Here is a 27,605-nt window from a genome sequence, read left to right as displayed (position 1 = left end):
CTTCTGCCTGCTATTTACCGTACGTATAAAATTGGTAAAGTGTGGGGTTCAAGAGTTCAGAGAGAAAGAGAAAATTAATAAATAGAATACTCAGAAGTCTCCCTAGAAGACATGGGACATGCACTGAACCTTCTTATACTAGTACAATTTGGATGAGTGTAATGAAAAAAAAAAAGAAAGAACTTGTGCAAATTGTAACAAACATGGCTTAGGATAGGGGCCATGTTTGTTACAATTTAGTAGGTTTGGTAATCATCAAAATCATGCAGATCATGGTCTCCACGGCATCAAACAATGGAAAGTAGGTTTGAATGAATATTGAGTCTGTTTCATCTTAACAAATAATAAGAATTTTTTTTTTTAAAAAGTTTAATCTGGATTTCCTATTTTAAATACTAGCTTGAGAGAAAAATAAATAAATAAATAAATAAATGATTAGTTTACAGATTGAATAAGTAGTAGGCTGAGTATTCCATACAGGAATAAAAAGGGATCCAAAGTCATACCTTGCCAAATTTCAGAATTCAAAAATTAAAAAGACCATAAGGATTTCCAGAGAGCTAAAATAGGATGGAAAATAGAATGGCATCAGGAATCTCAATAGGCTTATTAGTGAGAGAAAACATGATACATGCATTCAATAACATTATGATAAAAATTACCCTCAATGTAATATTGTATATTCAGCAAGTCTCCTGGTCCCGTGTGACAACAGAATAAAGAGAAATTTCAGACATGAAATCTCTCTTCTCCTTCATTTCCATCTCCTCTCCTCCTCCTTCTCCTGCCCTCACACACCGTTCCTCAAGAAGCTACTACCTAGAAGCTATCCAACCACATAGATTAAGCAAAACAAACTGACAAACAAAGACCAAGACATCAGAATCCAGGAAACAGCAGCTACACTCAGCAGATACAAAACATAAAGAACGTAATCTATTTTTCAGTAGGAGGTCAGAAGGCTCCAGAATGTGGATCGATCAATAGATTCTGAGGTACAGTTCAGAATCTGGAAAGAGAAATATTGTCTGGTGTATGAGAGGTCAGATGTAGTTCACAGAAAGGTTTACCTTGAACTGAGCAGTGCCTACAGGACCATACTAAGGTACATACTGACTAGTTATTTAACTAAACATTGTTATGTGCGTGCTGGATGTCTCCAGGCTAAGGTGTGAACTTAGCTAAGCTTGAGCTGTGTATCACAGAATGCCCACCTCTGTATGATACCAGGTTAGGGCTGACAAAAAGAGAAAGTTACATGAGAATTGGAAGAAATACAGCAAATGCCATTAATATCAGAAGGCTGTCTTGGGCAGATATGCTTACATATAGGTACAGATTAGCATGTCCAGTTTGTCTTTCATAGCCTCTGCTTTGTATCTTGATTATTTTCCAGACTGCAGACCTAGCTTCTATCAGCCCTCTACTAGATGAACAACTTCAGAACCACAGAGATTGTGATTACATAACAGCACACCTTCCTGTCACAGTTCCCGTGAGCTCACCCTTCTAGATCTATTTTAGCAGGTGGATTTTGCTTGCCTTTTCAGATTTCACCAGAAGCTCTGCCGTGTTCAACTGTGCCAGTGCCTCAGAGGAACAATTAATGATACTTTCTCTAATTCTCTGACTCGATTTCTGACTTTTATCTCTCCAGCTCTTGCCACAGAGCTAATATCTAAAATCAGTTCTTTCATCTCTTAATACTCCATGACTAAAGATTCAAAGATGTAGGTTTTGGTATCAGAAGTGGTTCCATGGAAAGAGAAACTTAAGGATAGAAATATGGAATTGATTTATTGATCTGAAAAGATTTAGCTGGACTAACGACACCACTGATGGGGGGTAAACAGGACATTCCTAGTATCTGTTAGGCCTTGGCAAGAGTTACTAAAATTGAGACCTTTAGCCACTTGGAGTAAATGCTTTCAGAAGGCAAGGCTTTGGGTGATCAACCAGCTGTTACCACAGAGCTAAATAACAACTCAGTAGAAATAAAGAGTGTAATAACTGTGGGTTTGTGTGGGTGCTTCTAAGAGTGCTCATGTACTTATGGGAGAAAACAAAAGTGGAGCTCAGGGCTTCAAATTCCCAGATAAACATTTGAATAAGAAACTGGAATACTTCTATTCTGCCCTGAAAGTAACCCATATCTCCTCTAGTCTCAGCATTAAGATTGCTAAAAATCTAAAACACAAGACTAATAAACTTTATAGGTTCTCTTATGTTAATATTAGAATATTGTTGGGAAGGAGTGGCACATTGGAAATTGTAATATAAATACAATGGAAAATTCAGATGAGACTGAGCACTTTGAAGCTCTGCGGAATCTCAGTTACCAGTAGAAGCAGCTCATTCTGCCCTACGAGAATGGATTCTTTTTACTCTTCCTGAAGAACCTGTAACAGGTTCTCTTGAAATAGTTGTCTTGTGAATTAATAGGGATCCTGCTCAAAACATATCCACACAATATCTCACGACATCTAGGTTTAGAACCAGATTTAGTACTGATAGGCGCCAGGAGAATGGATCCAAGGTGTGAGCCCTGAGAAGGGGCTGTAAATCAACAGAATTATAAGATCTTGCTAATTTACTTCATCAGAACTGCAATACATATGGGAATGGATTATGAGGATTTTGGATCAGAATGGAAAGAATATATTGTTGAGTTAAAGCAACTGTTCCAAATGGGTATATCTGCCAAAACTCCTGGATTTAATAAGCTGGAGCTGTGAGGAATAGGTCTATCAGCCTTCTTAGTCAACTGTCTGAAAACTGAACTAAGGGGTGGTCTGCATTGAATCAAGCTCAGATGTCACAATGTACTTGGTTTACTGCAGAGGAAGTTTGCCCAAACATTAAATATTTGAGTTGATTTATAATAAAAGATGTGCTCAACCCAGAAGACAGTGAATTTTGCCTTTAAGGAAACATGTCCAAAGGCATGGAACTACTCTAATTTGTGTACAGTGACTAATGGTGTGTCTGGATGCTCAAATATTTAGATGGAAGACAATGGGAAAACTAGTGATAATGGGCCTGGGTTACTCTTTACTAAAGAGTAACCTCAGCTTAGAGAGACTCTTATTAGTATCAATAATCAAGTACACACGATAAAATATTTAATGAACGTTAGCTACCGTCTCTCCCCAGGCCTCCCTGTCTTTGCCCAATGGGCTTATGAACTACTTGGCCATGGTGACAGGGTTAGAGTTTATATATGGTCTCAGAAACTTGGATTTCACTTCATCAAGGCTAATATGGCTACAGCTACTGATGGGAACTCAACCTGCCAACAGCACAAATTAACACTGAGCCCACAGTTAGCCAGGGCGACCAACAAGACACTAAGTGGCTAACTGATTACACTGGACTATTTCCATTATGAAAGAGATGGTACTTTCTTCTCATTGAAATAGGCATTTATTTTTATTATATATTTTCTTTCCTGACTACAATGATTCTGCCAAAACCCCCATTTGAAGACATTATCATGCATACCACTTAGTGTTGCTTCTGACTAGGGAAATCATTTTAGAGAAAATAATGTAAGGTAGTAGATTCAAACCAATGTAATTCATTGCTCTTACCACATGCTCCATCATCATGAAGCAGCTGGCTTGACAGATTAAAAGACAGCATTTTAAAGATGCATCAACTGATAGCATCAGAGGATGAAAATACTTTAAGGCTCTGAGTTTGTAGCCTTTAGGGTGTTATATTCTCTGAATCTCTGATAAACATACAGCAATCTTTCTCCTACTTCCAGAATTCATGGATCCAGGGATCAAGTCATGCAAATGGTGGGTGTTATTCTAACTGTGGCCCCAATGGTCCATTAGAAAAGCTTTTCCTTACTAATACACAAATTTGGGTTCTTTTGCTTTAGAAATTTTGTTCCCAATGGAGGAATACTTCCAACAGGTGACAAAATAAAATTATTCTATTAACTGGATGCTGAGACTGCCACTTAACAATTTTGGGCTTTTCATGCTGATGAATCAATAAGCAGTGAGTGGAGTAACTACTGGTTGGAGTGATTGATCCTTATTACCATGGAAAAATTAATTTTTTCTTAAAAAAGAGAGATATGGAAAAATATTACTGGGTTGCAGCATGTCCTCTAGTGAGTCTTTTGTTGGTATAGATTTTTCCTTAGTTTACCCTTTATTAAACATGCATTTACTAAACACTTCATATAAATTGTCCCAGTGACTATTTTTAAGGACTCAGCAAGAGGTATAATGATCTAGTTTTGTTTTTTTTTTTATTATTATTTTTCCAAGGCACATTGTGTGAAACTTTACTCATTTTGTATGTATGTATGTATGTATGTATGTATGTATGTATGTATGTATTTATTTATTTTTAGCTGTGTTGGGTCTTCGTTTCTGTGCGAGGGCTTTCTCTAGTTGTGGCAAGTGGGGGCCACTCTTCATCGCGGTGCGCGGGCCTCTCACTGTCGCGACCTCTCTTGTTGCGGAGCACAGGCTCCAGACGCGCAGGCTCAGTAGTTGTGGCTCACGGGCCTAGCCGCTCCGCGGCATGTGGGATCTTCCCGGACCAGGGCACGAACCCGTGTTCCCTGCATTGGCAGGTGGATTCCTAACCACTGCGCCACCAGGGAAGCCCCATGATCTAGTTTTAAGGATGGAAAATAGATGTTTACCAAGATGAGATAATTTGCTCCTAGTTGCACAGCAGAAAGCGGTGGAGCCTAGGATTTAAACCTTGGTCACCCTGATACCAAAACCTTTTCTTTTTCTACCATCTCCTCCTGCCTTCTCTATAGACATCTTCTTCCTCTTTTATTCACAAAAGCTTCTCTGGCTCAGCTTCTAGAGGCAAACATAGTAAACTACTGCTGGCTTTAAATTAAAAGGCTGTCTCTAGACCAACACTATCCAATAGAAACATAAAATGAGCTGCATATATAATTTAAAATTTTCTAGTGGCCACATTGAAAAGACTAAAAATAAACAGGTGACATTAATTTCTATAATATGTTTTATTTAACACAGTACTACAAATATTACCATTTCAACATGTAATAAATGCAAAAATATGCAGTACATTTTACATTTACAGGACACTCAAGACTAGCCACATTTCAAACACTTGATGGTCACTCGTGGCGATGGGATAGGATATTGGCTGGTGTAGCTCTAGACTAAGTCTCCAATAGGGATTCTGATTATATTATTGCCACTTGTAGGTGATGTCTTTGAAGAGGAGGGTGGGGTGGGTGCAGGGTGGGGCAGGATGTTTGAGAAGTCTACCACTGAGTACACTGAACCAGCTGACTTTGCCTGTACATTGATTAGTCTCTTAAGCCATTCACAGGAACAAACTGCACAAACTTCTGAGGACAGATAATGTCAAAGTAAAATTGTACCATGCAAAGATAAGTAAGTAAGATTTTATATAAGACTATTGCAGTAAGGGAGAGATTGAATTCAACACTGCTGAAACAAAGGGCTGGGGAGTTAAGAGGTAGGTGGAGGAATCTGGGTCCTAAAACGGCAAAAGGCTTTTAAGGAGATTTATGTACATTTCAAAAGGGGCAGAAAATAATTTGCAACTTTTCTAAAGTAAAAGTTCTGAGAAAAGGGAGGGGAGGACCTATAGTCAGGAAAAAAATTCGCTAAAATTTAGTCAAACTGAGGGGAATTTTAAGGCTATCTTGGTCAATAACTTTGCTCTCTCCATCTCTTTAACCTCTACCCTGATGAAGGAGAAAAACCTCCTCCATCAAAGCCAAAACTTAGCTGTTTTAATGTGCAATGGGTATTCCTTAGACTTTCCTATATTTATTTTTTAGTTCTTAAATTTGGGTTTTTTTTTTTTTAATAACAGTATTTGTTTTCTTTTCTTATCTTCGTTCTGAGAAGTCTGAAGCAACAAAAGGCCAAGACAGTGAAAAAATCCTGCAGTTTCTCTTCCCTCTGTGCCCTTGGATATCTATCAGTAGTCAAATTCAAGAGGAGGAGACAGTGGGGGCTCTACCATAAATCAAAGCACACACACACAAGCAGAGAATGCAGAAAGAGAGATAGGAAGAGATAGGAGGCACTGAGTGGCAGGGAGAGGGGAAAACAGTGAAACTGATTTTCACTAGACCAAAGAGAACAGAAGAAAATCTCAGCGAAGTCAAGAACTGCATCTCTGACAGTATGCCCCATGAGGGGGGTGACTGGTGACTATAAATACTCTGTATCTTCAGTGTTGAGGTAAGTCAACTCACTTTGACAGATACTTTTTCTCCACATTATGGGAATATATAACTAAACTGGGCAACTGGAAATACCCAAGTGAAAATTAGATAGAAAAGAGGGACAGCAAGAGAATAGTTAATCAGGGGGAGAGAAAATAAAAAGCTTCAAAGTGTTAGTTGTATTTCTATCAAGTTGACTGAAATGTCCTTTGGATCTAGATCCATAACAACCACTATAGTGGGAGAAAAAGAAAGAATGACATGACTAAGGTCTTTTTAATTCCTTTATTTAAGAAATATGAGGGGTGCCCTTCTGGGGTTTGGTAATTCAATATTATTTCAGGAGAATTTATAGTTAGTAAGAAGTGAATCAAGGATTTGAACCTAGGTTGATTTGATCCTCAAGCCTATTCACTTAGATCCCAAGTATCTTGATTTGTAGTTCAGAACTTTCATTACATTACAAAAACAAAATGCTATAATGAAACCTTAAAAAAACCCCAAAAGCCAAAATATTTTTTTGATTTGTGAATAATTAGAAAGCTAATTATAATAGCAAAATATTTAAAGTAAAAAGAGATAGAAATACTTGATTAGGACATATTTTTAATATAATTTGTCAACTATGACATCTATGTCAATAAAAAGTATTGTCTGCTCTATCAGTAAACAAAGGACATTGCAGCCATCAAGCCATCACATTATAGTGTCCTGGAGACCATGAGCCCTGAGGGAACTCAGGATAGAGACAAATAAGCTGCCTTCTGCCAAGCCCTCAGCCACTGCAGTCCCCTCAAATTCAGGATGGATAAAAGCAGGATACTGGCCTCCCAATAGCTGAAGTCCATATCAAAGGAATGGTTTCAGTGAGCCTAGACTCTTGCATCTCCCCATATGTGGAAAAGTGTTAAATTTCTTAACTTGAGATATCTGGTTTTCTTTAACAGTAATCTTTTGATCTTCCAACTACCTGGTCCTTGTTGTAAAACTCCTATATATCCTGGCTGCCCCCTTGCCTCTTTGGAATAGTTTCTCAGGGATATCTGAGATGCTGTGTCCAGGGCTTGAAGTCCTCAGAATGTCTGCCAAATAAAACATAACTCTCCAGCCATAAAAAGGAACAAAATTGAGTCATTTGTTGAGACGTGGATGGATCTAGAGACTGTCATACAGAGTGAAGTAAGTCAGAAAGAGAAAAACAAATATCGTATATTAACGCATGTATGTGGAACCTAGAAAAATGGTACAGATGAGCCAGTTTGCAGGGCAGAGGTTGAGACACAGATGTAGAGAACAGACATATGGACACCAAGGGGGGAAAACTGTGGTGGGGTGGGGATGGTGTTGTGCTGAATTGGGAGATTGGGATTGACATGTATACATTGATGTGTATAAAATTGATGCCTAATAAGAACCTACAGTATAAAAAAACAAACAAACAAAACAACTAATACTAAACTTTCATTGGGTTATTTGTATGGAAATATGTTAATATAAATGTTTCAGACAGTACATGAAATTTCTAAAAATCTTATATGTTCTGGTATAATGTTATAAGTCATAATCCTAGTTATTACCTTAAAATGTATATCTCAGAAATAACTAATTTTCTTGTCAACTGCATTATTATGAACTTTCATCAAATTTTTAACTGTGGTCATTTTTAAGTCTTTTGTCATTTACAGACAGTTCTGTGTGTACTCTGATGCTATTGCAAATATGTTCCTATAAAAGGGTTTCATCTTTAAGAAATTCAGGGAAAAGACTCTGACAAGTACAGGTTTCTGGTAACTGACTGTACTGCTGAACTGAATGAATAAGCAGAACTGAATTTTCAGAACTCTAATGAAAAACTGATGAACTCATAAAAGTGCTAACAAAAGATCAAGATGAAAAAAAAATTAATTACATGGGACTGAGTGAACTGATGAGGATGAGTTTAATTTTTGTGACTTTCTGTCTGAATTAAAAAAAAAAAAAATCCAACAAGGACTCAGAGGCAAAGAATATACAAATCAATTTTCACTGCAAAGTAAAGGAGCTGTTACAGTGGAGGATTACTGGACTGAATGTCAATATTATGACATAGTATGAGTGTGTTTCATGTTTGGTAATTGCAATCATTGTTGCTTTTGTTGTGGTCATCCATATACAGTGCTTGGTGTCAGTCTATTTATCTCTTGTAAAAATAAAATACAGTGTGTGTGTGTGAAAAACAAAAAAAACAAAAAAAACAAAAAAAAATCATAACTCTCAACTTTTAGGTTGTATATATTTTTTTCAGTCGACATATATAATGAAAGACTAAATGGTATTTGTGAATGTCCTTTAAAAAATAAAAAGGTTTGAATTTTTTCAATAACAACTTTCCTTACTTGGTAGAAGAAAACACATTAGATATTGTTGGGAAAAATCACTAACACTGTAGGTTGGCCAACTCCACTCCCATTTCCCACCCATCTGACAGAATCACTAAGCAGTTGCACCAACTTTAGATGGCTCATACCTGGAGTTCAGTTTATGTGGAAAACAATATCCTGAATTTTTAAGTTCCTGTAGTCAGGCATTTTATTACTTGCAGCCAAAGACATTCCAGATTAACTTAACCTCTAAACCTAAGCCATTTACAACTAATCTCTGAAGTCATAGTGCTTTCCTTTCACCTAAACACAAATTTGTTATTTTCTTTTTACATTTTCTTCAAGAGAGTTAGTTACCTATTATTAGTTAAAGAGTTTTTCTTTCTCCCAGATAATAATGAGAGGATTATTCTAACCTCTTGTTCTCCTAAATTTCCAGAGGGTTGGTCTGTAAGCATTCTACTGTTCACACTCATTCTTGAGGGAATACAAAATGTATAAATCCAATCATCTCTCTTTACAAACTGAAACTTCACTCTTTCATGGTTGATAAGGAAGGGTGAATCTTCACAGAATTGAAGTCATAAGACTGGGATAAGGTTAATGTTTGAGGGCATGACTTCAATCATAGTATGTGACCAGTACTTTTCTCCTTATACTCTTCCTCATCACTAACTCCTGAGGATGAATGTCTGATATAACAGTGATATGAAAAGACTTACACGAGCCTACAAGTAAGGTGTGGACTAATTGTGTTTACTCATTTAATATAAAGTATAATAGTTTTGTACACTGAATCCTGGTCATTTATTTTTTTATGGCTGAAATCTCTTATTATTATGTGTGTTTTTTCTTGGAATGGACTTCAATTTTATACACACATGCACACACACATACATCATTCTCACTTCTCAGCTATAATTAATTATAACCAACTTCAGTCAAATTCAGGAGCCAAAGACATAAATGATTCTCACTAGATTTTGAGCTAAATTTGGGCATGATATAGAGGATTTTGGTGGTATATATCCAACCTTCTGAGTATCAGGGCAGAACCAAGGACACACACACACACACAAAACTTCTAAGAGTATTTATAACAATAAATGCACAAAATCAAGGAGAAAGTTTTTTCCTTTAAATAATAAGATTTGGGGTAAAACCCTTTCAATTGAATAATGTATAGGGCCCAGAATTCTGAATAGTGGAAAAATCTCAATTCCCCAGAGAAGTCAGAGACTTTTGTCTTCCTGTAGGTCCTAGAGAATAATCGTACCTCTCCTTTGGGTCTCAGTCCATACTTTATACATTTAAATAGTAGTCCTTTTTTTTCCTTTCTAAGTTAAAAGCCCCCTAGGCACACGATTCTTAGCATAGTCAGTATTCCATAAAGAACTTCTAATCAAGCTTATGCAAATGGCATAGACTAGCTTTTCTTAACATATTTCAATCATAAAGTAAGAAAACTAGTGATTTGGGAATTATGAAATAAATATGAAAATACTGGTTTTTAAAACATTTTAACATATTTCATAACAAAAATCCCTGTTATTTAAAACTGAAAAATAAAACTTTCATTTGCATTACAAACTACCTAAGCTAACAAATCACATTCTGAGGCAAGGCAATCTCATTCTTTGACCAAGCTTTTGACTCCAAAATTCAAGCTTTGATGCCCACCCACCCTTTCTTTCAGAAACATTAGCAATATTATAAAAAGGAACTAGATTAATAATTCATAAAAAGAAGCTGGGCATTTTCTTTCACTATTTTGTCAGCTAGATTGTCATGCTGTTTTACTTTTGAATCAGGCTTAACCTTATTTTCTATTATCTACTTCCTGTTGTTCCAAAATAAGACTAATTTTATTTCATGAAAACCACTGAGTACTACCTACTGAAATAAGTTGCTTTGAATCTCTCAAGCAACCAACTCTTTTGTTCTTTATCAGTGTTAATAAAATCACTGTTTCTTATAAAATGCAACTTATGAATATTTTAGAGAGCTTTAGGCTTCTTAAAAAAATCCATTAATTTTGGAACATGTTTTATAAGGTTTTAGAAAATATTCTAAAATGGAACTCAGGTACAGAAAATCATTACTCTGCCCTCCAACAAATGCTCCTTGGGGAATAGATTCTAATGGTTATTTCTGTTGTGGTTCTACAGAGCATACTGTCAATGTTGATTGGTGAAAAGAAGTATGTTGGTGAAAGACTCATATGTAAGATTATTTTTACTCCATTCTTAGCAGAATAAAATATTGTGACAAATAATGTGTTTAAATAAAATATAATATTGATATTGATGTTTTGCCTATGCCCATTTAACTTCTGAACATTAATAAGTGTTCTGCATATTTTACAAAGATAGATTAATATACTGACATTGACATTCATTGACTATATCATTAAATATTAAGCAACTTGTAAGTACTAGGCACTTTTCTAGATGCTGTTTAACTCAAGAGTAATGTCTACTTTCACAGTTTTCTTTTTGAAATCAAATATAATTTATTTTCAAAATCAAGGTTAAAATATCATTAATTCTTCAGGATAAAATAAATTGTTTCAACAAACCCACACACCTATGGTCAGTTAATCTACGGCAAAGAAAGCAAGAACATACAATGGAGAAAAGACCGTCTCTTCATCAAGTGGTGTTGGGAATGCTGGACAGTTACATGTATATCAATGAAATCAGAACATTCCCTTACGCCATATACAAAAGTAAAATCGAAATGTTTTAAAGACCTATATATAAGACATGCCACCATAAACCTCCTAGAAGAGAACACAGGCAAAACATTCTCAGACATGTACCAATATATCCTTAGATCAGTCTTCTAAGGCAAAAGAAAGAAAAGTAAAAATAAACAAATGACACCTAATTAAACTTAAAAGTTTTGCACAGCAAAGGAAACCATCAACAAAGCAAAAAGACAACCTACACAGTGGGGAAAATCTTTGCAAATGATGCAACCAACAAGAGATTAATATTCAAAATGTACAGACAGCTCATACAACTTAATATCAAAAAAAACAAAGAACAAAATTTAAAAATGAGCAGAAGACCTAAAGAGACATTTCTCCAAAGACATAAAGATGGCCAACAGGCACATGAAAAGATGCTCAACATTGCTAATTATTAGAGAAATGCAAATCAAATCCCACAATGAGGTATCATCTCACACCCATCAGAATAGCTATCATCAAAAAAGACTACAAATAATAAAGGATGGAGAGGGTGTGGAGAAAAGGAAACCCTCGTACACTGTTGGTGAGAAGGTAAATTGGTGAGCCACTCTGGGAAACAGTGTGGAGGTTCCTTAGAAAACTAAATATAGAGTTGTAATATAATCCAGCAATCCCACTCCTGGGCATAGATCCAGAAAAGACAAACACTCTAATTCCAAAAGATATATGTACCCCAATGTTCATTGAAGCACTATTTATCCCAATGTTCATTGCAGCACTAGTTACAATAGCCAAGACATGGAAATAACCCAAGTACCCATCAACAGATGATTGGTTTAAGAAGATGTGGTGTATGTATGTATGTGTATATATATATATATTATATATATATATATACATACAATGGAATATTATTAGCCATTAAAAAAGAATGAAATATTGCCATGTGCAGCAACATGGTTAAATGGAGAGAATATCATACGAAATGAAGTAAGTCAGGCAGAGAAAGACAAATATTATAAGATATCACTTATATATGGAATCTAAAAAGTAATACAAATGAAGCTATATGCAAAACAGAAACAGACTTGCAGACATAGAAAACAAACTTACGGTTACCAGAGGGTAAAGGGAGGAGGGAAGTGTAAGTTAGGAGTATGGGATTAACAGATACAAACTACTGTATATAAAATACATAAGCAGCAAGGATTTACTGTTATTCAGTATCCTGTAAAACCTATAATGGAAAATGATTTGAAGAAAAATATATATATATAACTGAATGACTTTGCTATACACCTGAAACTAACACAATATTGTAAATCAACTATACTTCAATTTTTTAAAAATTAATAAAATGTTTGGGTTTTGAAAATAGGTGAGCATACTATAGATCCTGAATTGACAAGGGAAATAGGGACAGATGTCAATTATAAACAGTAGAAGATATGACCAATGGATATGACAATGTTCTTTAAAATTATTAGCTAAGTGTATAATCTTTAACCAAATTTTAATAGAATCAATTTTGGTTTGTTCTTACTAGATTTTTTACAGTCTGCTTTTTTATACATCATTATCTGGTCACAGGAAATTTATCATAACATCCTGTATTCCAAACTGGAGCTCTCACGCCTGACTCAAAATCTTACTTTCCAATAATCAACAGATGTTTTGCAGGATTTGGTATGAAAAAGATATTTACACCATACACTTCTGTCCTCACTGGTTCATTTCTTTTCCCTTCCTCCATGCACTTAATTTGATCATGACAAAAATTTTCTTTGTGGATGTGAGTACTCACATGTGTGCATATATGTGTGTGTGTGTGTTTTCAGTAGCTCAGTGTGGTTAAGAGCCATAGTGTGCAATTAGAAAACCTGGATGTTAGGCTCAGTTTGCCAAACCTCCAGATGGTATTGTTCATCAAGTTACTTAACTGTTCTGGACATTTTTTTCACAACTCTGAAATGGTGATAACAGCTATTCTAAGGGGGAGGGCTGGCGTTAACACATTTGAAGCCCTGGTCACATAGTGGGCCCTTAGTAAATGATGGCTACCTGTTTTATGTGAATTCTACAAAGATGAACATCCTGGCAAACGGGAGGTGGTCATATCTAAGCAAAAAATACATTGAAGTCTTCTGTTTTCCCTATCGCTGCACATTTTTTCCCTAAAGGAAATTGCTCGGTGGTTTCAAAAAGTTATCAATCTGAAGATGCTCAATAGTGAATCCTGTATAGTGGACCACAGCTCTTAGAAGGGCCCAGAGAAATATTTCAAAGAGGTCATGGAGGCGGGAGGCACAAACTGAAAATTAATGTTCTCTTACAAATCAGTAACTTCCTTTCAGAAAGAAGTGCTGAAATTCCATTGCATCTGTACAATCCCAAAGTTTTCAAATAGCAACTTATGCCACTAATTAACTTCTTTGAAAAGAAAAACCAAACCTTGTTGAATTCAGTGATAAATTCATAGTAAATTCATATTTAAGAGAAGGAAACAGATACACTATTCTCATCAATTACTGATATACAGGATAATGTTTACAGGAAAAAAGATGTAACCAAACCAAGAAAAAGGTTAAAAATATCGATACAAGGACACAATTTAGATACATAGTTTAAACTGTTTTTGTGAATTTTCCCTAGACCACTCTGTGTTGGTGAATAAGACCAGATGGAAATAGCTGTGCTTTCCAGATCTTGGCAGGTCTAAGTTACTCACAGTGCACCTGGATGTCCATACATGACCTAGGCACGTGACATACTGGACTCAAAATTCAGGGTAGAGGGACAATATGCAAGTACCTAGCTTTGCCTCTGAAATATTATGCTGTAATTTGACATGTTGTTGTCCTACGACTCTGGGGCAGGAGACTTTAATCTCTCCAAGTGATCAAAAGTTCCTTGGTTTTGATCTTATTTCTGTGATTTCTAGTCAGTTAAAGACTATATAAAACTATAATTTATGTTTTCATTTTAGTAAAACATTGAATATACTTTTGATGGCTCAACTATGTTTTCTACATCTAAAAGGCCTTCCCTTCCTGCAGACCCTCAGAGTCCTAAGTCTCCATTCTGTGGTCCTGACATGAATCTTTTTTTGTAATAGCAAACTAAAATGTAGCAAGTTGGGGGAAGATGAAGCCTTAGAAGGCCATTGATGAATTTGAGAACTATAACTAGAAACAGGTTGCTTCAATTAACAGGATACCCAAAGTAAAATTGACTTAAAATAAGTGTATTTATTATCTCATGCAACAAGTGTAGAGAGTTCTAAGGAGTGTTCATTAACCAGATATGTGACACCATCAGTGGCCAGGGGCTTCTGTCTTCCTAATTATCCATCTTTAGCATGTTGTCCTCCATCTTCAAAAGCATTCCCACATGGTTACAACATGGCTGCCAATATACCACGTTATACTACAACCATGTCAAACACAGAAAGTAGAATATCCTATTGTTTGCTTCTTTACTAGAAGCCCTCCACTCGTCTTCCCTTAGGTTTATTTGCTATAGATTAAGTGACTTTTCCCCTCCTCGATTTAAGGACAGCTGAGAGACCAGGTACAGCATATACATTTTCAATCTATTCAGGAGATAGGCCATGCCAAAACTGAAGGGTATGGTGTCAACCGCAGCTTATCATGATCAATTAACAGAGAGAAAGAGGAAACAAATGACTCTGTTTCTTTAGTTTTAAAAGGCAAAACCCATGAGTCTTAACCTGTTGGATTTCAGAAATCAATAGAGAGAATCCTGGACACATGCATAGGGAGTTGGGGGAGGAGTCAGGATGGAAGAGAGGAAGGTACAAAGTAGATTACACATGAAAAGACCTTCAAAGATGAGCTTTTCTTCTAACTAAATTTCACCAAAGTTCAGATATCTTCAAGATTGCTAGGGGACAGCCAGACTGCATAAAGCAGCAGAAATGCTAAGAAACACAGTGTATACAACACAAAACTTCTCATGCTATGTTTTATTAACACACTCGTTCTGCCTTGACAAAGTTGCTAGGAAACACTACATAGAAATCTACCTTTCAGTACAGTTCAGAACTAGTAATGCAGTTTGGCAAGAGAGGGTTCTGAAAGCCTGTGCATGTTATATATGAGGCATCCAAAAAAAGGCATTTTGTGTACTGGTTTTTAGATGTCCAAAGTTCAATAAAATGCAAGGGAGGCATCTTTTGAGATTTGAGAACAATTCTTCCCTGGAAGTTCCTCATGGCTTTTTTTTTTTTTTCCATGAAAAGCCACATAATTATAGAGTATCACCTTGAAGGAAATAGGAACATCAAGTCTAACTCTTTTATTCCATTGCTGAGAAAACTGAGACCCAAGAAAATAAGTCATCGATACTGATATGACGATAGAGCTAAAACCAGCATTTGAGTTTCACTGATTTTCCCAGGCTAGAGTTCTTTCTAATATTTTAATTTTAAATATAGGGCTTACCTTGCAGGATGACTGGGAATATAAAATATAAAGTTCATAATGTAACGTTTCAAACATGCATGGTAGGTACTCATACATGCTAGTTATTACCTGTGCCAGGACTTCATCTTAAGGGGTCTGTTCTATTCTACAGGGTTAAAGCTAGATCGGTTGTAACAGAGGCTGGCTGATGGCATAAAGTAAACACTTTATGATGCTCTTCTTGCTGTAGGATCCAACCTGTATTGGACTTACTGGTGTTTGAAGCCCTCTTAGGAGAAAAACTAAGACAGGCTTAGATTAGACAAGTGCCAATCTCCTAGAAGATCTACTTATCAACCTCAGGTAATGCAATTCATTCAAAAACAAAAAGAATGCAGGTAATCCCCAGATGTCATTTTTAATAGATAAGGAAAAATTAGAGAAGGGCTGTGATGGTGTTTAACCCTAAAGAAAACATGATTTAAAAGTCCTGCTTTACATTTCCTCTAAGATCAGGAAAAAGACAAGGGTGTCCACTCTCGTCACTTGTATTCAACATAATTTTGGAAGTCCTAGCCACAGCAATCAGAAAAGAAAAAGAAATAAAAGGAATCCAAATTGGAGAGGAAAAAGTAAAAATGTCACTGTTTTCAGATGACATGATACTATAAATAGAAAATCCTAAAGATGCCACCAGAAAGCTACTATAGTTCATCAATGAATTCAGTAAACTTGCAGGATAAAAATTAATATGCAGAAATCTGTTGCATTTCTATACACTAACAATGAACAATCAGGAAGAAATTAAGGAAATGATCCCATTCACCACTGCACCAAGAGAGTAAAATAACTAGCAATAAGCCTACCTGAGGAGGTACAAGACCTGTACTCTGAAAACTATAAGACACTGATGAAAGAAACTGAAGATGACACAAACAGATGAAAAGATACATCATGTTTTTGGATTCAAAGAATTAATATTGTTAAATTTATCACACTACCCCAAGGCAATCTACAGATTCAATGCAATCCCTATCAAAATACCAATGGCATTTTTCACAGAACTAGAACACATAATTCTAAAATTTATATGGAAACATGAAAGGCCTCAAATAGCCAAAACAAACTTGAGAAAGAACAGAGCTGGAGGAATCATACTCCTTGACTTCAGACTATACTACAAAGCTACAGTCATCAAAACAGTATGGTAGTGGTACAAAACAGACACATAGATCAATGGAAGAGAAATAAACCCACACACATATGGTCAATTAATCTATGGTAAGGAGGCAAGAATATACAATGCAAAAAAGACAGTCTCTTCAATAAGTTGTGCTGGGAAAACTAGACAGCTACATGTAAAACAATGAAATTAGAAATAATCTAACACCATATACAAAAATAAACTCAAAATGGATTAAAGACCTAAATGTAAGATCAGATACTATAAAAAACCTAGAGGAAAACATAGGCAGAACACTCTTTGACATAAGTTGCTGCAGTAGTTTTTTGGATCTGTCTCCTAAACCAAAAAGACAAAGGCAAAAATAAACAAATGAGACATAATTAAACTTAAAAGCTTTTGCACAGCAAAGGAAACCATCAACAAAGCAGAAAGACAAGCTACCGAATAGGAGAAGATATTTGCAAACCATATGACCTATACAGCATTAATATCCAACATATATAAGCAGCTCATACAACTCAACATGAAAAAAACAAACAAATCAATTTAAAAACTGGCAGAAGAACTGAATAGACATTTTTCCAAAGAGGAAATGCAGATGGCCAAGAGGCACAGGAAAACATGCTCAGTATAGTTAATCATCAGGAAAATGCAAATCAAAACCACAGTGAGATATCACTTCTCACCAAAGAACACATCAAATGTTGCCAAGGATGTATAGAAAAGGAAACCCTCCTACACTGTTGGTGGGAATGTAAATTGGTACAGCCACTGTGGAAAACAGAATGGAGATTTCTCAAAAAACTAAAAACTACCATATGACCCAGCAATTCCACTCCAAGGTATATATCTGAAAAAATTACAACACTAATTCGAAAAGGTACATGCACCCCAGTGTTCATAGCAGCATTATTTACAATAGCCAAGATATGGAAGCAACCAAAATGTCCATCAACAGATGAATGGATAAAGAAGAGGTGGTATACATATGCAATGGAACACTACTCAGCCATAAAAAAGAATGAAATTTTGCCATTTGTATCAACATGGATGGACTTGGAGAGCATGATGTTAAGTGAAATAAGTCAGACAGAGAAAGACAAATGCTATATAATATTGCTTATATGTAGAATCTAAAAAATATAACAAACTAGAGAATAAAACAAACAAACAAAAAGAAGCAGACTCATAGATATACAGAACAAACTAGTAGCTACCAGTGGGGAGAGGGGAAGGGGGGAGGGGAAATATAGGGGTAGGGGATTTTTTTAAAGAGGGTTATTATGAGATTATATGAAATCATCTATGTGAAACTTTTGAAAACTATAAAACACTGTAGAATTTAAAGATTCTTTCATTCAAAAAGTTAAAAACATATCTTTAAATGTAGAATTCTATACCCAAAGTCTAATTCAAGAACTGAGATGAAATAAAGACAATTTCTGATGTTAAAAAAAAAAAAAAGCCCTGCCTTAAATGAGAAGCTTGAATATTCCCCCAGGCATTATGTAAGCCATGCTGTCAATGCTTCTAACTCCATCATCTTCTCTCTTCATGTACTACAGCCCTTTTAGAACCAGGTTAACATTTATTCTGACCTGATCATCACCACTTGTTACAGAGTAAGGCAATAGCCATTGTGCCTTCTTCAAGTTCAGGTGGTCCTGAGAGTCAGCCTGGCCAGCGCCTGAAATGCATGTGTCTAGAATCAAGCCTGGAAGCCCAAGCACATTATAGCTGCCAGGGTAAATCCCAAAGTCTTTCTTCTGAAGATACCAGCATTTCTCATCAAGCTGTGGAATGTCCATGCCAAGGTCAATCTGAAATGAGAGTTTATTTCCTTCAAATTGTCAATATTTTGAACTGAAAGCAGACTTGATTATCTCTTCTTTTTAGACTGGTAACAGTTTAAAACAGACTGGGGGAAGACCTAAGTTCTTTGAACTAGAAATTACAGTCCTATGAATATATTCTAAATAAATAATTGGACAAGTGCAAAAATGAAAGGTATTTGCACAGAGATGCTCATTGCAGTGTTGTTCATAGTAGCAAAAAATAAAAATTACATAAACACCCATCAATAAAAATATTTGGTATATACTGAGTCAGAAAACCTTTTTCTCTAAAGAGCTATATAGCAAATATTTTAGACTTAGAGAGCTATACAATCTCTATTGGAGACTTTCAAATACACTGTTGTACTGAATCATGGTCTGCTCAACTCCAGAGACAGAGCTATTAACAACTATTCTACACTTTAGATTCTATAAGAGCCACTGTTCACTTCAAAATGCTCTCCATGGCTGCAGAAACAACTGCAATAAATGCAGTTGCTGATAAATAGTTATTTTTAAAGAATCGAATGTCCTTTAAAACATGAAAACATTTTGGAACTATTGATCCAGACAAATAATACAGGAGAAATAATGCTAGCTAATGAAATATTCACTATTAACGTGGGAAAAGACTAGGGATTTTGAGCTTGAAACAAATGTGTGTCATAAGTTGAGTTCACTGGAAACAGATGGTACGATGGTTTTTGGAGTATACAGTGTTTGTTAGGGATGGGCGTCTGTGAAAGGAAAAAGGAAAAAGGAAAAAGGAGCTTTAAGAGCAAGAGAAAAGCTGAACTGGGATTCAGGCCTGATAAAGACTCAGTCATTTGGCAATGAGTGCTGGCATGGCATTTCCCACCAGAGCATCCAGCATCAGACCAAATAGTCTGCACCTTGACAGCAACTTTGCAGAGTCACTAGATACAGGCTGCTCCAGGAAGGATAAAACCTTGGGTGAGGTAGCTCTCTGCCACTGAGGCAATCAGTGGCAGAGAGCAGGTAAAAGTGCTGGCAGCAAAATGCTGCCCCTGACAGGACTTCCAGTACCTGGGGCAACAATTCTGTAATTTAATGAGGATCTAGAGTGGGCATCTCTATGCCCAGTCATTGCACCTCTTGGATGGACTTCACCATATAGGCTTGGGAAACAGATCCTTCAGGATTCTAGTGGTTTTTTCCCCAGGGGACACCTAAAATTAGAAGGTTAGTGGGATTGATGCAGAGCCCCTGACAGTGCAGCTGATGTCAGGAGTGCAACTGATGTCATTTTCTCCCTTCTCTACTATGAATTCTAGATCCTCCCCATATTCAGATAGCACTTCTAATGTTATCCGTGTCTTTACCTCAAAGTGTGAGCCAGACCTTCATTTCTGAGGGGTCTGAATACCCAGTCAACATGCTCTTCTAAGGCTTGGATTGCTGCACCCATCCATTTACCATCTTGATTACATAAGGAAGTACTAACAGGTACTAAAATGGATCACCTAGGTGTCAAACATATTTGTTTATCTATCAACTCACTGTGTAACAGTAACTCTGTTTTCTCCTGATGATCCAAGTTAACTACCATTACTCATATGGTGGTTCCTTTTCTGGATTCCTAATTCCAAGGCATTACAAGCTCAAAGTATCCAAGCAGACATCAGTGGGAATTTAGTGTCCTCTCTTAGGGCCACAGTAACCTCACTGTGGTCACTGGAACACAGGATGCCATTTATCACCTGAGCTCCAGGTGACCCCACTCTAACAAGGTGGGCAAGTTGATGTTTCAGGTTTTTGATTATCAATGTCAAATCACACCCTTTGGCCAACAGTTCTTAAACTGCTGTGTAGAGGACTTCCAGCTACAGTCCTGACACTTACATTGCTTGGAAGTTGTCCTTCCTATGGTTATAACAACAACAAAAAATTTAACAAACTGAAATCCAATAATTTTTCTTGGACCCATGAAAAGAATAGAGTTTTCAGGAAAAACTACCACCCCAAAAGCTGGATAGACAGCCAAACCCAGGGAGTAACAGCTGAGATTTGATTTCTACTTAGCCAGAACAGAAACCAATGGAGTTTAAACTTGTCTGGATACTTCAGTTGTAATTTCGATGACTTCCTGGAGGCTGATATAGACTAAGTTCAGAGGAAGAAACTCGGGGGCTGCATACGTAGAAGGGGCTCTTATACTTTTGTGGGCTTTACCTATAGGAATCTCAACAATTTCTCATGGTGACAATCCAAGAAATATCCCTAGTGGCTCTGGCAGGGGGAAAGGAAGAATAATCACTGTGAGATACTCCCCCAGATACTCCATAATAAAGGTCTACTCTCCAAGGTGAAGAACTTTCCAAAGACTTATTCCATCTGGAGGAAGGACATTCATCCCATTCTAAAAACTTCCAGATTTCCTGTATCCCTTAAGGGAGGAAAAAGTTATATAAAACAAAAACCAACCAAACAAACAAACAGAAGAAACACCAAAAAAATGTATCACAAACCAAGGACATGGGCACAATAAAAAATGAGATTTAATCTTAAAATTATAGAATTCTTTCCCTACCTGACAACTTAACACTACTTCAAGAGGGCTTCAGTATAATAACAGATTACAACAGAAAGATATAAAAGATGTAGACTCTCTCACAAGAGGATTACTTTGCCAAGGCCAAAGTCGAGATGGGAGACAGACACAAACACACCAGAGAATTTTGAAGTCTTTGGCATCCATAAGTATACCAGACTCTTAACACAGCCCAACTCCTAGTCAAATTATCACAAATCCTCATCCTAAAGACCTATTTACCTCAATGACTTTTGCCAAATACAACATGTGGCTTTTTGAAACCAAAAAATTGTAAGACACAGCAAAAGGTAAGAAGAAACACAGTCAAAAGAGACAAAGCAAGCATCAAAATAGACTCAGATATGACACAAATGTTAGAATTACAAGGACTATAAAATAACTATGATGAATATGTTAAGTGCTCTATATTAATTTCATAGGGCTGCTGTAACAAATTACTACAAACTGTGTATCTTGAAAAAGACAAAAAATGTATTTTTGCACAGTTCTGGAGACTGGAAATCCAAAATAAATGTGTTGGCAAAGTTGATCCCCTCTTAGGAGCTCAGAGAGTCTGTTCCATGCCTCTCTTTCCTAGTTTCTAGTAGTTGTGAGCAATCCTTGATATTCCTTGGTTTGTGGTAGCATAACTCAAATCTCTGCCTCTATTTATCACGTGGTATTCTCCCTATGTGTCTAAGTCTCTGTGTCCAAATTTTTCTCTTCTTATAAGGTTACCAGCCATTGAATTCAGGGCCTATCCTAGACCAGTAGGACTTTGTCTCAACTTGATTATATCTACAAAAACCCTACTTCCAAAAAAGGTTACATTCACAGGTGTCAAGTAGATATGAATTTGGGGGGGGAACACTGTATACCCAGTACAAAGTCTCATGGAAAAATAGACAACAAAAAAAATATCAGTAATGTAAGTAGAAAAATAAAATTTCTAAAAATAATCAGAAAGAAATTCTAAAAAATACTAATTAAAATGTTTTTGATGGGCTCAACAGTAGACTGGACATAGCTGAGAAAATAATCACTGAACTTGAGAGTAGTTCAATAGAAATTTCCCAAACTGAAATTCAAAAAGAATACAGAAAAAAAATTAGAACATTCAAGAACAATGGAACAATTTCAAAAGATACAACATTCATGTCATGGAATGTCAGAAGGAGAAGAAAGAAAGAACAGAGTATAAGGAATATTTGAAGTAATAATGAATGAGGACATTCAAAAATTAATAGCAGACACCAAACAAAAGTGGAAAAAAGTAAAAACGAAAAAGAAATTAAAAGGAAAAAACTACACTTGAGCATATTATATTCAAATGACAGAAAACCAAAGAGAAAAACATGACATAACCCAGATGAGGACAAAGATACCACAGCAAAGAGTGGAGTAAAATATTTAAAGCACTGAAAAGAGAAAACACCACTTAGAATTTCATATTCAGTGAAATTATTCTTCAAAAGTAAAAAAGAAATAAAGATCTACTCAAACAACATCTAAGGGAATTCATCACCAGAAGCCCTGCCTTACAAAACATGTTTTAAATAGTTTTTCAGGGTGAAGAAAATGATACATGATGAAAACTCATATCTGAACGAAGAAAGGAAGAGTGGGGGAGACCTTCAAGATGGCAGAGGAGTAAGACATGGAGATCACCTTCCTCCCCATAAATACATCAAAAATACATCTACGTGTGGAAAAATTCCTACAGAACACATGCTGAATGCTGGCAGAAGACCTTAGAGTTCTCAAAAGGCAATAAAATCCACACGTACTTGGGTAGGGCGAAAGAAAAAAGAAACAACAGAGACAAAAGAATAGGGACAGGACCCGCACCTGTGGGAGGGAGCTGTGAAAGAGGAAAAGTTTCCACACACTAAGGAGCCCCTTCACCGGCAGGGACAGAGGGTGGGTGGGGGGAAGCTTCAGAGCCACTAAGGAGAGTACAGCAACAGGGGTGCAGAGGGCAAAGCAGAGAGATTCCCACACAGAGGATCGGTGCTGACCAGCACTCACCAACCTAAGAAGCTTATCTGCTCACCCACTGGGAGCTGGGAGCTGGAAGCTGAGGTCTGGGCTTCGGAGACCAGACACCAAGGAGAGGACTGGGATTGGCTGCGTGAAGACAGCCTGAAGGGGGCTAGTACGCCAGCTGGGAAGGAGTCCGGGAAAAAGTCTGGACCTGCCAGAGAGGCAAGAGACCTTTGTTTCAGGGTGCACGAGGAGAGGGGATTCCTTCCCAGTGTGCCCACAGAAGGCATAGCACCACCTAAATGAGCTCCAGAGACGGGCATGAGCTGTGGCTTTCAGCTCAGAACCCAGAGATAGGCATGAACCGCTAATGCTGCTGCCACCAAGAATCCTGTGTGCAAGCGCAGGTCACTATCTGCACATCCCCCAGGAGCCTGTGCAGCATGCCGCTGCCAGGGTCCTATGATCCAGGGACAACTTCCCCGGGAGAGCACATAGTGTGCCTCAGGCTGTTGCAACATCACACCAGCCTCTGCCACAACAGGCTTGCCTCATATTCCAATTATGACTACCATATCCCTCCCTCCCCCTGGCCTGAGTGAACAAGAGAGCTCTAAATAGCTACTGCTTTAAGCCTCTCCTGTCTCGGTGGGTAAAAGACACCTGAGGGCAGCCTACACACAGAGGCAGGGCCAAAACCAAAGCTGAACCCCAGGAACTGTGCGAACAAAGAAGTGAAAGGGAAATTTCTCCATGCTGACTAAAGAGCACCAATTTAAATCCCCACATTCAACTTGATAAACCCTGCATCTGAAGAATACTAGAATAGAAAATGAATGTTCCCAAAATTGAGGCAGTGGACTTTGGGAGCAACTTTAGACTTGGGGTTTGCTCTCTGTGTCTAATTTGTTTCTGGTTTTATGTTTATCTGAGTTTAGTATTCAGTGCTTATTATCATTGGCGGATTTCTTTATTGGTTTCGTTACTCTCTTCCTTTTATATATATATATATATATTTTTTCCTCCTTTTTCTCTTTTTGTGAGTGTGTATGTGTATACTTCTTTCTGTGATTTTGTCTGCATAGGTTTGCTTTTACCATTTGGACTAGGGTTCTGTTTATTGCTTTTGTTTGTTTGTTTTTTTCTTTCCTCCTTTTCTTCTGAGCTGTGTGGCTGGCAGGGTCTTGGTGCTCTGGCCGTGTGCTGGGCCTGAGCCTCTTAGGTGGGAGGGCTGAGTCCAGGACACTGGAGTACCAGAAAATTCCCAGGCCCATGTAATATCAATCTGCGAGAGCTCTTCCAGAGATCTTCGTCTCAACACTAATACTCAGCTCTACCCAATGGCTGGCAAGCTCCAGTGCTGGACACCCCATGCCAAACAACTAACAAGACAGGAACATAACCCCACGCATAAGCAGACAGGCTGGCTAAAGTCATACTAAGTTCACAGACACTCCAAAACACACCAATGGACAAGGCCCTGCTCACCAGAAGGACAAGAAACAGCCCCACCCACTAGAACACAGGCACCAGTCCCCGCCAACAGGAAGCCTACACAAGCCACTAAACAAACCTCACTCACTGGGGGCAGACACCAAAAAAAACGGGAATTACAAACCTGCAGGCTGCAAAAAGGAAACCCCAAACACAGTAAGTTAAACAAAATGAGAAGACAGAGAAATAAGCAGCAGATGAAGAAGCAAGGTAAAAACCCACTGAATGAAACAAATGAAGAGGAAATAGGCAGTCTACCTGAAAAAGAATTCAGAGTAATGATAGTAAAGATGATCCAAAATCTTGGAACCAGAATGGAGAGAACACAAGAAAGGTTTAACAAAGACCTAGAAGAAATAAAGAGCAAACAAAGATGAACAACACAATAAATGAAATTAAAAATACTCGAGAAGGAATCAATAGCGGAATTACTGAGGCAGAAGAACAGATAACTGACCTGGAAGATAAAATAGTGGAAATAACTGCCACAGAGAAGAATAAAGAAGAAGAATGAAAAGAATTGAAGACAGTCTCAGAGACCTCTGGGCCAACATTAAGCGCACCAACAGTCGAATTAAAGGGGTCCCAGAAGAAGAAGAGGAAAAGAAAGGATCTGAGAAAATATTTGAAGAGATTATAGTTGAAAATTTTCTTAACATGGGAAAGGAAATAGTCACCCAAGTCCAGGAAGCGCAGAGAGTCCTATACAGGATAAATCCAAAGAGAAATAGCCCAAGACAAATATTAATCAAACTAACAAAAATTAAATTCAAAGAAAAAATATTAAAATCAGCAAGGGAAAAGCAACAAATAACATACAAGGGAATCCCCATAAGGTTAACAGCTGATCTTTCAGTAGGAACTCTGCAAGCCAGAAGGGAGTGGCAGGACATATTTAAAGTCATGAAAGGGGAAAACCTACAACCAAGATTACTCTACCCAGCAAGGACCTCATTCAGATTCAACAGAGAAATTAAAACCTTTACAGACAAGCAAAAGCTAAGAGAATTCAGCACCACCAAACCAGCTTTGCAACAAATGCTAAAGGAACTTCTCTAGGCAGGAAATGGAAGAGAAGGAAAAGACCCAAATTAACAAACACAAAACAATAAAGAAAATGGTAATAGGAACATACATATTGATAATTACCTTAAATGTAAATGGATTAAATCCTCCAACCCAAAACACAGACAGGCTGAATGGATACAAAAACAAGACCCATGTATATATTGTCTACAAGAGACCGACTTCAGACTTAGGGACACATACAGTCTGAAAGTGAGGGGATGAAAAAGACCTTCCATGCAAATGGAAATCAAAAGAAAACTGGAGTAGCAAAACTCATATCAGACAAAATAGACTTTAAAATAAAGACTATTACAAGAGACAAAGGAGGACACTACATAATGATCAAGGGATCAATCCAAGAAGGTGTAACAATTGTTAATATTTATGCAACTAACATAGGACCACCTCAATACATAAGGCAAATGCTAACAGCCATAAAAGGGGAAATTGACAGTAATACAATCATAGTAGGGGACTTTAACACTCCACTTTCACCAATAGACAGATCATCCAAAATGAAAATAAATAAGGAAACACAAGCTTTAAAAGAAACATTAGACCAGATAGATAGAATTGATATTTATAGGACATTCCATCCCAAAATGACAGAATACACTATCTTCTGAAGTGCTCATGGAACATTCTCCAGGATAGATCATATCTTGGGACACAAATCAAGCCTCAGTATAGTTAAGAAAATTGAAATTGTATCAAGCATCTTTTCTGACAAAAACAGTATGAGACTAGATACCAATTACAGGAAAAAAACTGTAAAAAATACAAACACATGGATACTAAACAATACGCTGCTAAACAACCAAGAGATCACTGAAGAAATGAAGGAGGAAATTAAAAAATACCTAGAAAAAAATGACAATGAAAACACGATGACCCAAAACCTTTGGGATGCAGAAAAAGCAGTTCTAAGAGGGGAGTTTATAGCTATACAAGCCTACCTAAAGAAACAAGAAAAATCTCAAATAAACAACCTAAACTTACACCTAACGCAATTACAGAAAGAAGAACAAAAAAACCCCAAAGTTAGCAGAAGGAAAGAAATCACAATGATCAGATCAGAAATAAATGAAAAATAAATGAAAGAAACAATAGCAAAGATCAATAAAACAAAAAGTTGGTTCTTTGAGAAGGTAAACAAAATTGATAAACCATTAGCCAGACTCATCAAGCAAAAAAAAGGAGAAGACTCAAATCAGTAGAATTAGAAATGAAAAAGGAGAAGTAACGAGTGACACTGCTGAAATACAAAGGATCATGAGAGATTACTACAAGCAACTCTATGCCAATAAAATGGACAACCTGGAAGAAATGGACAAATTCTTAGAAAAGCACAACCTTCCGGGACTGAACGAGGAAGAAATAGAAAATTTAAACAGACCAATCACAAGCACTGAAATTGAAACTGTGATTAAAAATCTTCCAACAAACAAAGGCCCAGGACCAGATGGTTTCATAGACGAATTCTATCAAACATTTAGAGAAGAGCTAACACCTATCCTTCTCAAACTCTTCCAAAATATTGCAGAGGAAGGAACACTCCCAAACTCCTTCTACAAGGCCACCATCACCCTGATATCAAAATCAGACACAGATGTCACAAAAAAAGAAACCAACAGACCAATATCACTGATGAAGATAGATGCAAAAATACTCAACAAAATACTAACAAACAGAATCCAACAACACATTAAAAGGATCATACACCATGATCAAGTGGGGTTTATCCCAGAAATGCAAGGATTCTGCAAGATATGCAAATCAATCAATATTATAC

The sequence above is a fragment of the Balaenoptera borealis genome (genome assembly GCF_965194805.1).
Source record: "Balaenoptera borealis genome assembly, chromosome: 10".
Classification (NCBI taxonomy): domain Eukaryota; kingdom Metazoa; phylum Chordata; class Mammalia; order Artiodactyla; family Balaenopteridae; genus Balaenoptera; species Balaenoptera borealis.
Note: the sequence above shows the minus strand (reverse complement) of the source record.